Source organism: Durio zibethinus, chromosome 25 (genome assembly GCF_047325235.1).
Source record: "Durio zibethinus cultivar Kanyao isolate XHJ-2024 chromosome 25, ASM4732523v1, whole genome shotgun sequence".
In the NCBI taxonomy this organism is placed as follows: Eukaryota; Viridiplantae; Streptophyta; class Magnoliopsida; order Malvales; family Malvaceae; genus Durio; species Durio zibethinus.
This window is the reverse complement of record NC_143186.1, coordinates 7,185,989-7,198,676: the sequence shown is the minus strand read 5'-3', so window position 1 is coordinate 7,198,676 and position 12,688 is coordinate 7,185,989.

Below are 12,688 nucleotides of genomic sequence, written 5' to 3'. Positions count from 1 at the left end.
TTTAGAATGATTAAGAAAGAAAGCTTCATATTACTTTGAGGTTTACTTCAAGGTAATATAATCGTATTACATCTTAGTCTCGGGACGTGACACAGTATCCAGATCTAGTTCATATGCTTGGTTCGATTCAACCATCATAACTACGGACAACTAAGTTTGAGTAAGTAAGGCCAATGATTAATGGATGCAAATCAAGACCAAATTTTGATCTTCCATTGGACTGTATGTGCATGCATGTATGTCTTGTGCTGCTGCACCTACTTGCTATTATCCAAGGAGAAGGAGAGGTGAAGGAACTGAGATTAAACAGACTTACTTGTTGCAGTGAATGAAGTGAACACGCCTTGCAAAACCATGGTTAGCGTCCCTTCAGCTTTGTTTATGAGAAATGAATTCTATAGTCTGAGAGCGGCACATATAGTGGAAAGAGCAGATGGTTAAATTAAAGATTCGTGTAGCACAAGAATAAACCTGCAAAGTCAACAACAGGATAATTACAAATGTGTGTGTTTTTTCCTGTAATGAAGGTGGGATATGACGTTATAGTTTGGTGATGATGGTTCTTTGACTGGTTTGGTGAGCTGGTGCTGCTGTTTTCTAGTGATTTTATACAGTAGAAAGCAAGTAAGAGAAGCATCTAGGAAACTCAGTGATGGAGATTGGGGTGCTCTCTAACAAAGAAGTTTAAATGCGGGGAGAGGGCACTTCAACTTTAAAATCCAACCAAGGCCTCCACAACAGATTGCTGGGATGAGATTGGAATTACATCAATTCTAGACTTACCTTTTTGATGGAGACTTGAGAATTCCTTGGAAATCACTCGCTTGTCAATCTTAATCATACTTTGATGGTTTAGTTAACTATGTTAGAACGTTGATCATAGTGTGGGCGAACACCTCAACTACGTTAATAGTTAATTATCGTCAGATAAATCGATTGATCACGTTTAAAAGTTAAGAAAAAATTAAAAAAAAATTAAAAATTGATTTATATTTGTAGTATATGATTCAATTGGAATTAATGTTTTTATTTGATTCAAATTAATTTCAAATATTAAATATTATTATTAAATTCAGATTAAATTTTGAATTGAAAATTAAAAATATCAAAATTAAACTGAATTATATATTTTTATTAATTTTTATATTTTTTAAAATTTTATAAAATTAAATAGCTATTTTATATTTAATTTATTTGAATATATTAAAAATTTTATCCAATAATACATTAAAAATATATTTAAATATTATAAAAATTTTAAAATTAAATTGAAAAAATCAATGAACCAAACCGATAAAATTTAATTTGAATTGCATTAATTTCAATAAAAAATAAATTTAGATTAAATTTAAAAATTATATAATATCAAATATCATCTCAAAAAAATCGGATCAAATTCAATTTGATCTAAACCATTATCAAGCTTATCACATTAACACAAACTCAATAGAAAAGATTAGAATAGACCACAAATAACTTATTCAAAATCTTTTACTCTCTTATTATTTGCTCTTTTTGTTTTTGTTTTTATCTCCTACATTTTGTTAACTTATTCGAAATGTGTCCCAAAATTTTACTAACAACAGTCCCTTACCAGCTTTCAAATCAATCACGGAACCAACTTCCCAACAAGCATCTAGTCACCAAATAAGAAAACACCATCACCAATATTCTTCTATGGAATTAATTTATGTTTTATATTTAGCCATATACATGCATGAAACAAAATTTCCAAATTTGCTACCAACCCTAGCTTTAGCAGCATTAGTATTTTCTAATATTTTCTTGTCTATAAGTTCGTACTAAACAATATTATGAGATTGCTCAGTTTCCAGATGGTTGAATCTAGCTTATCAGTCACTTGTCAGAAAATAGTCCGAATCATGACCTAATGCTATCATTCAACAACGTTAGGTGGCTCCTAAGTTTCTATCAGTTTATTTTGACTTAAATTAGTCTGCCCAAATTGTCCTCTAGTGAATCAAGTAAGTTTCTGAATCATTTCACCTTCAAATATATTATTTCTTTCTACATGTGCATGTAGCACTATATAATATGTCAATGTCTTTAAATATTTGAAATGAAATTTTATTTTTTAATAATATAAATATATATATTTCAATGTAAAATATAGTGTAAAGCAATAATTAACTTTTAGTTATTAAATTTGTTCATTTATAAACTTTCCAGCATTCAAGCTATCGGAATTCATTTCATTTTCAATCAAATTTGCACAAGTTAACAAAGATGAAGAGCTTAATTAAGTAAGCTTTCTTTTTACTTTTTATCTTGAAGTTTAATTGCCATTCAATCTATCTGACAATTTGTGGCATTTCCAATCCTTTACTTTTGCTGTTTTAAGCAAGCTATTTTACAGTTTTAAAAAAATACATTTAAGTTCAATCATCTTTCACAAATTAAAATCATGTGATCGATTCTTGATTCATAACTAGACGTCTTTTGATCCAATCTCAACCGGGTAATTCGCTTGAATGAAGATCATCAAAACCACTTCAAAACTTTGTTAACTAAAGTGCAAAACTGACACACTCTTGATCTAATATGTTTGAAAATAGTTTCAGCACATTCTTATTAAAGAAAAAAAATAAATAATAAAAAAAAAAACTATCTCCGTTAGTTGTCTCTAAAAATGGACCTTCTTTTTTGGGTCAATTCTTAGGATGGACTTAAAAACATGAATGTTAATATATGTTGTTTTGTTCTATTCTTGATTACCTTGTATTTTAATGAAAATTTTGGATTAAAGACTAGAAATTTTCAATCCACAATCCATGCGTTCCTCTCACATCTCTAATTCTCTAACCATCCCTCAATAAACTCCTGGAAACCATAAAATGACAACAAAAATAAACAAGCATAAGAACAAAAACATCTGGGAAAAGAAATTTTCGAAAATTACAGATGAAGCAGTGACAATGTCTCCAAAAGAACTAATTACTATCCAGTAGCTAGATCGTATAACCGGCTGTCCTGTCGATTGCATAGTGCATCCAGAAAGATCTGACCATCCTTTTGCCACTATCAACAATTATTGTGGAATTTCTTTATGTAGTCTAGTATTATTGTACTTTGCCATACCTCAAGTGTCATGGAATTTTCATTGAAACCAGCAACCATTGCTTAGGGGTGCTTCGCATACTTGTTTCTGTTGCAAAATCTGTTTCTTGACCGCTTCAGATCCTTTCTCCAATAAAGCAGGTACCTCAAGAATCTATAAACTGATAGAATGCGTTAGCATAGGTCGAAACCGGAAAGAAATAAAGTTTCCAGCATGGACCGGAAATTATTCTCAGCAAAGATCGTCATATAGAACAGTTTTTAATCAAATAATAAGAGACAACCGCAGCCTAATAAAACACTAGAATATTGTTATGAGAGTTAAACAGTTGAGAGATGCCTGCATTTCTTATAAGTTTAGCTTTAAAATGAGATCTTTAAAACATTGATGCACATTTTCTCTAGTTTGAGCGCTGCATTCAAGAAAAGAACTTTTATGTTCCTGTGCAAGAGCCATACCCTCTTCTCTACTAACTGTCCTGAAAATGGCACATTGCTCATTCATAAGAAATCAGATACCGCACAAAGCACACAAAATTAAGTTTACAAAGTCATGTTGTATGCAGGCATCAATTTTAAACATTCAGATGATTGATTAAGCACATTCATCACGGGTGTTGAAGTCTATATTCAGTGACACGTACTCTGGGGCAGAAAAAAGACTAATAATTTTGAAGGACATACCCTGTCAACTTTATTTCCAACCAAAATTTTGATGCATTCATGATTGGTGGAGTAGAGCTCCACTTCGTTTGCCCAAATTTCGTACAGGTTGGTGAAGGTTTCTTGCCAACAATGAAATTAGTATTCAAGTCCCCATAATTTAGCTGCATAAGCAGAAATAACATCATAATAGTCTCCACAACTATTACCAATACTTCTTAAACAAGAAAGTATTGAACTGTTTTGATCATAAGATAATTAAAGTACTAAGAAATACACAGAATATATGCAGCCAAAAAAGAGGAAATGAACCCAGAATGCCACAATGTATAGTTGACTACGAACAGAGACTTTCTCCCCAATATATAGTATTGGTTGTATTTTGTATAAAAGATAAGAAAACACAATTATCTTAAAAAAAAAAAGATTTCTACAGAAAATAATAATAAGGCTATTACCATAATTCTTCATCTACTTCTATATGTATTAAGCAGATGTTTAATCTTACGCGAACCGCTTTGAAATTTTATAAGAAAAATATAATGAAAATACAAATATTCCATCAGACTAATTAAGAAATATTTAGATATTCCACACATTTTGTATGGTAAAGTGGGGTCTGCATCTAACTCCAGGGAACAAAATAACTATTCCACAATGTAAAACAAAATTTTTGTATGCACTACAACAAGAATTACATACTCCAGGGCACATGCGCATACATCCTTGTATGCAAAAGAACAAAACATTTAATCATGCCGTCGATGTCACCAGGCAGAGAAAAAATGTTTAAGAAAAAAGTTCATTTGTCCCTAAAATGCTCAAGATATGAGAATGAAGCTGCTTGCAATTGTATCCTTTTTTATTAGTACCCAAGCATTTGCATTATATACAACTGCACATAAATTGTTATAATAGATCAACAACAATGAACTGTCCCACCCAAAAAAAGTGATATAATGCCACACGAGAAAATTAACAGTGTTTGTGATTTTAGTACATCAGTAAACAAGCCTTAGGTGCTCTTTGCTGCAACGGTTTGCAAATATGTCATAACAGCTGGTTCCATTCTAGCACTGAACATCATTTTGAATTAAAAATATCTTCCACTTTATTATTAATGAAAAATAATGCATTTATATCAATATATAAGCAGGTATACTTCCTGTAAATATGATACACCACAGGTCCTGGTTGAGGTTTCTCACTAACCCATCTGCAACCCTTTCAGAAATAATTCCTGTAATATTCTTTCAATAACACCATGCAAGCAGCATCTCAGTAAATATTAGCATTTACAGCTTCAATGAGAAATATAAGAGAAACTCATTATTAGAAGGTACCCAGCTGTATAATATGCTACTGAGACTTCGAACTATATGTTTCTAGTTATACAAATCCAGCTTTTCCGCTTTATCTTATGAAAAGCACGCATTCCAGTAACAGTTTGGCCAACATTTACTTTTTCTGTAACCTTAAAACCTGCTTCCTTCTGTTCCATCAACCTAGCAGCATATCGAACACAGAGCATACCATCTCCTCACGTAAGCACTCATCAATGCTACCTTCACTCCCCTGGACACAAGATCAGTCCTATACCCTTCAGCAGTAGAAGCATCAGAATTATAGGCTTAACGATTATTTCATCCTTGCTTCAGTATCTCAGAGTTGCTTCCAACATTTGCTGCAGTATTTAAAATTTTTTGTTTTCTGATCATCAGTATATTAATCCTATCCGTTCAACTGTTTTCTGAAATCGACCTAGATGTCCCTATTCTTGCAATTTAATAGATAAGCTTCTTTTCTCCCTAGGACCTGTCAGCACAAGCAACACTTGCGCATCACACCTCAGATGCAGTCGTTATATTCCTACTACATCATTCAAAAGTATATAGAATCAAAAGTTTAGCCTTGATAATCATTACTCAATTACTGGGAAACATTTCAAACCCTTTTACTAGCAATTACAAGATTTTATAATCGGCCCATCAGGCATTCAACTAAAACCAGATTCTAAACATCAATCAGCATATCAGATTCCAAAGTGAATTTTTCTGCATTCCAGAAGCTCTTCGAATCATTTATTGCTAAATTTCTGAGAATTTACATATATTGCTAATTCTTTTTCTCATAATCATTTTGATTCAAGATCAAAGTGACACATCCTTGAGATAATCAAAATATCATCGAACATCCTTCAAATTCCCGGTTGCTTCTAACAAGGATGAAAATCATTCTGACCCCTTTTCTCAATGAAGACTCCAACTTAATCATCGAGTTCAATGTCATTAATTTGCATTTTCTCTTTCTTTCTGAAGCCTGAAATAGTATGCTGGCTTTCTTTGACTTGATTATTACTTTCTCTGTAATTTTACTTCATATAGAATCATTACACATAATGAGTTTTTAAGTATATACTCTGTTTGCATGATAAGAGAACTAGAATCGTAACTTTTTTATACTGACTAAGATTTTATAATAAAAATTGACTAAAATGTTAAGCATATTTTATAATTGCTTGAATCCTTAATAATTTTTTAAGTTTATGCTCTACTTAAATGATCAGATAATTGAGATTTCTAAATTTTCTATACTGATTAAGATTTCATAGTAAAAACACTTAACTGAAATGTTAAGCAAATACACATCATATGATTGATTGAAAACTAAAAGCATATCTGATCAGTTACTTCTCAGTTAAAGTAACTGATGTTGTTTAATTGTACTTATGAATTTTTTTCTTCAATATGTCTAAAATTTTGATGCTGTCAACTCTGATTCTTTGTTGTTTTTGTTGCAAGAAGATCTTACAGTATATATTCTTATTTGAATCAATTATTTTCTAGAACATAGCTGCAAAAACAGTATAAAAAATTCATTAAATAAAAAAAAATCCATTGACTTCCAACTTATTTCACTTCTATAATTCTTCTGCTGTCTTAAAATAAATTTACTCATACTCACTTTCCCCTGTCACCAGGACAAACAAAAGGAAACAATGAAATGATGACATCAAGACACTAAACAGTCATAGAACCACAGCAACGCGCGATTTCACACTAGTTGCCTATAATTGACACTCCTTGCATCTTACACAGGTAATTCCTTTTGACACGTTTTGACCTTGGTTCTCGACTTGTAGCCAGTGCCGATCCACATTTTACACTGTGATCGACCTTTGTTTCTCATATTTTGAGAAATTTTAAGACTTTTTTCTCGATTGCATTAATTGAGTTCCATCTCCCTGGAAAGATTTAAAAGAAGCCGTATTAATTCAGTTCCTTCCACAAGTTTATATTACATCAAGAAAATTACCTCAAGCATAATAGAAAATTGATGTCCATCCACTATACTGCAACTCTATTTTACATGGACTGCGGACATATTGTCAAACACGACTTTTTTTTTTTTACATCTAATACATAAATTTTGCCCATATATGAACATATTTTGGGATTCTATAGTTCATGAGCTTATGGTTTTTTTAATTTTTTAATTTGTAATTTTTAAATAGATAAATAATGTCAATAGATAAATTTTTAAAAATAAGATCCACTTTATATCTTTTTTTTTTTTAATTTTTTGCTTTTCTTTTTTATTTTTTATAAATATTTTTTAAAAAAATTTAAATTTTTTTTATGAGATCTACTTAATACCATGGTATGCCACATATATGTCTTTTTCAATCTTTTTCATTTTTCTATTATTTTCTTTTTCTATATTTAATAAATATTTTTAAGATTTAAAAATTTTTTTTGGCTTACTTAATACCATGGGTATATCACATTTAAAGTCATTTGCTTCATTTTTTTCAATTTTTATTTCCTTTTATCTATTTACCTATTCACTTTTTCTTGCCTCTTTCCATTTTTAATATTTAATAAATATTTTTATTGTTCTTTAATACTTTTCAATATTTTAAAATTTTTAAGTGAGTATCATTTGATAGTATCGATTAAATATATTTTTTGTATTTTCCTTTTTGCAATAATTCTTTAAAAAAATTATTACATATGTGTCATGGTCAAATTAGAATTTGATTTTTTTTTATCTTTTTCTTATTTTTTTGCTTTTTGTTTTTTAAATCTGTGATATAAATATACATTTGATTATTCATTTAATTTTATATTTATGTAAGCATTACATAAATAAAACTATTATTTAATATCATAATTTAATAAATTCACATGCTATTCCCGTATCATAATGTAATAAATACACATGCTATTCTCATTTGGCTTACTTTTTATTTCTTTTTTGTTTCATCATTTCTTTGTTTATATTTTGAATAGTGCATACGTAAGGAAATTTTATGGGGTGCCACGTGGCACTTCAATACATTTCCTTTTTTTTCTTTTTTTTCCTATTTTATTTATTTATTCTTTGTTTTTAATATTCAATCAATTTTTTTTATATTTTAAAGATTTTTATATGTGGGATCTATTTGATATTATTGATTAAAAATATATTTTTCTTTTTTTTTATTCTTTTTTCCTTTTATGTGTTAGGTTGTATTAAATGAGTTTTCATTTCTTTGATCCAATAGGTGTGTCTTTTAATTTACGAGGTATTTTTTTTTAAATTATGGTTAGATCCAATGCAAGTTTAGAGTGTTCCGTTCTGTCCTGACATATATAAATACAAATTTTATTATTTATTTAATTTATATTTATATATATTATATTAATAAACTATTATTTAGTACCTTAATTTAATAAATTCACGTTACATTCACATTTAATTTTCTTTTTTTTTCCATTCCTTTTTTTAAGTTTTTTATTTTTTTAAATGGATAAATTTATAAGAAAAAAAAAAGATAATAAATATAGATATTACAAAATAACTCATATCCCATGAATTTTTATTTTCTCCAATTCAGTACATGTGAATTTTTAAAAAAATTCAAGGTAAGGTTGAGGTTTTCCATTTTTAAAGTTGTGGTTGGGTTAAAGGCAGGTTTAAGGTGTTTTCTCTTACCTTAAATATATATAATTATGTTTTATTTAATTTTATATTTACATATGTACTATATTAATAAAAGTTTATTTATTATTTTAATTTAATAAAAATACTATATTTATACATAATTAAGTTGTAATCTATTCTCCAATCCATTATATAAATTTTACACATTTTAACTTTTGTTTGATTCACATTCAAGGTGTTGACGTAACACCTTGGATTTTTCTCTCTTTTTTGCTTTTTTTTTTTTACTTTGTTCAACCTTTCAACTTTTTTTTTTAGTTTTTTAGTTTTAGTTTTAGTTTTTAATTTAAATAAATTTTGTGGAAAAAGAAATCGGAGTTTGTCCATGTAACATCCTAATTTGGTTTTTTCTTCTTTCACTATTTTTTATTTTTTAATTTCATAAATTTTGTAACAAAAAAAACAGATGGATAAGGATGGTGAAATAATTCATACCAATGAGTTTCGATTCGACCTAATTTGATCTTATAGCAAGGCAAATTTTTTTTCTTTTTTGCTTTTTTCATTTATTTTTTATTAAATAAACTTTGTAAGAAAATAATATCAATAAAGGTTTTTACGTAGCACCCCATTTGTTTATTTCCTTTGGTATTTTTTTGTTTTTGTTTTTTTGTGTTTTTCAATTTGATAAATTTTACAATAAAATGAATCAATTGATAGGGATGACAAAATAATCAATATCCAATAGATTTTGATCTGTCTTGATTTGATATGGACGATTTTGTAAAAAAATTGGTATCGAGTCAAATTGGGTCAATTTTTATTTAAGAAAGCAAAGGCAGGTCAAAATTGATATAAAATACTCCACCTCAAGTCACTCATGGTATATATAAAAATAAATATTTTGTTATCTATTTAATTTTATACTTATATATATGTATTATATTAATAAAATTATTATTTTATACCTTAATTTAAAATATTCACATTTTAAACCTAATTTTAACATCCACATAATACCCTGATAATCTTTCTTTTCCCTTTTGTTTCCTTTTTCTTTGTTTATTTTTTATTTTTTATTTTTTTTATTTTTAATTTAATGAAGTTAGTATTTAAAATCTTAATTTAATAGATAAACATTTTAAGCTCAATTGGGATATCATGTTGTACCCCAATGAGCTCCAATTTTCCCTTTTTTTGTTTTTCCTTTTTTTATGCTTTTTCAAATTAAATTAATTTCATGAAAAAGGAGGCCAATGAAAATGTCACATGGCATGCCCATTTGACTTTTTTACTTTTGTATTTTTTTATTTTTTTAATTAGATAAATTTTGTAACAAAATGTGTCAATGGATAGAAATATCAAAACAATTTGTATTCAACGTGTTTCAATCCATACCGATCCAATAGAGAGCAATTTTTTTAAATAGAGATCGAGTTAAGATGATTATAATTTTTTAAGAGAAACAAGATTAGGGCTAAAGCACGCTTATGGTACTTTGCCCCATCCCATTTCAAGGTATACATAAAGTATATGCTTTAATATATATTAAATTAATAAAGTTATTATTTGATTCCTCAATTTTAAAAAAAATTAATATTTTAAGCTTTTTATGAGTTTTTTTTTTTGTTTTTTTCTCTTTTGTCTTTTACATTTTTTCAATTTTTTTATTTTTTATTTTTATTTTTTAATTAGATAAATTTTATAAGAAAAAAAGGTACCAATTGAAATATCCATGTGTCACCCTCATTTGGTTTTTTTGACCTTTTCCCATTTTTTAATTAAATAAATTTTGCCGTAAAAATTCAATAAAAAAAGATGACAAAACAAAAAAGTTTTAACCTCTGGTAACACGAAGGTAACATGAGGTGAGAAATATTTTTAAGGGATCGACTAAGGTGTTAGAGAAAACCTAAAAATATGTCCAATATTAAAATATTTAAATTAACAAAAAATAATAATAACAGTAAGTTAAGACAATTTTAATTAAGGCTAAAAGATGATTTAAGAATAATTTGTACTAATTTGTGGTCATTATAAGGGTACTATAACCTTCTTTATATGTAACTGAACTCTCGAACCCAGATCTGTTTAAAAAATCAAAATCTATTCTTTTTAGCAACCCTTAATCAAGTTTAGAACCTTCGCAAAAAGGATAGATTCACTTAGGTATCACACCTAGTTAAAAAAAAAAGATTAGTGATGACTCCATATGTTGTGTCTAATGGGTTAGTTTCCAGACTTACATGTTATGATAATTTGGTGATTCTACTAGGGATTTACAGAGTCGAGCCAGTTGTTAATCTTACATTATTTCAAGCTTTATTTTGATGGTCTAAATTATTTTTAGTATGTTTAATAATTTGTTTGTTCTTTTTGTTTTATCTATTTGAATAGGAAAGTTTGTTTATTTGCTTTTATGTTTCTGTACACACACTGCACATGCATTTCTTACGTAAGCTCTCACCTGAGCTTTGTCCTAATACCTATACTCTTGTGAGGTGATAACTTTCATATAAGCTAGCGAAACATCCCACTCAAACTGAACTCTTTTCGTTTGAAGCCTATCATGGGTGAAGATAGAAGTGCTTACTAATCTATAATAGACGACGATGTTAAGAACAATTTTGGACCTTTAGATTGTCAAGATGTCCTAACCCAACCTATAGAAAAACTTAAGAAACCAGTTATATGATAGAGTCATACCCACTTATTGTCTAGAAAAACCTAAAATAAAATACAACAAGGGACATCCTAACTTTTGTTTATTTTTGTTACGGTTATTTTGTTTGATTATTTTTGTTTTTGGACATGCATTTACATCATTAAATGTCATAATGAGCAAATGCCACATAACAATTTTTAAAAAGTCTCACTTACATCCATGGACTACCTAAAGCAATTTGAGTCTATCATTCCACCAAATGAATCTCTTGCCAATATGAAAGTTGGATAAGAAGAAGCTCAATACAAGGAAGGTGATTGCCTAGCAACTAACTACACTTCTACGATTCCATAAAGTGTTTAAAGAAAAAAGTTTTCCAAAAGTAATATGGAGATTTAGCATTACTTCTTCAAATGGCTATAAATCAACAGCCTATTATGGCCCTAATATAGTTTTGAGATCCTTCATATAGAGGCTTTACATTCAATGAAGTTGACGTGGTACCAATAATCAAGGAGTATTCAATCTTACTTTACTTTGATTACTAAAATTCTAACAAAGTGTATTAGAAAAACAAGTAGGTATCATAAAATGCTCATTCATATGATTGGAGAAGATGAGTAAACCATTAATAGTTATTTGAAAAAAAATGAGAGGGCAAATACATCTCTCTTGGAGTGTCTTGTGAGTTCCATCTATAAGCACCTTAACAACGAAAGAGGTGTGAAATTGATGGCCTTAACTTTTTATGGGTTGGTGATATTCTCAAATGTTCTTGGATACATTCATGTTGTGGTAGTAAACTTCTTTGAAAAAGTTTAGTTCTGTGTCAATCCATTTTTTGCAATATTGGTAGAAGCATTGAGATCCTTGAATTCTTGGAGATGAAATAGGAAAATACATGTCACTGGATGTTATTTAGACTAAAAGTAACTAGAGTGCAATGGTGGCAAATTTCGTAAACCATACTTAGCTTCTAGTGTTCCTATCAAAAAATTCTATAAGAACACCTAACCTGAACAAATTTTCAAGGAAGAAAGGGTTTCAGCTCTACACAAGCTCACAAGCCAAAAAGTAATGTGAAAAGTAATATGGATCTCTTATGGGTTAGTGTTATATAGTTGTGAGGATAAGCTTTAGGTTCCCTTTCTAGGTCATTAGAGAGTGATCAGTTATTTTTTAATCATAATGCAGAGATAGTTTAGTTATGAACAATTTATTTCAGTGACATTTGGGCTCAATGCATTATAATTTTCATATACAGAGACTGATGCTTCAATGAAAATAGCCAAGACTATTAAAGCACAAAAATAAACCAATAGGGGGAAAATAGGAAGAAACATAAATGAGACTTTC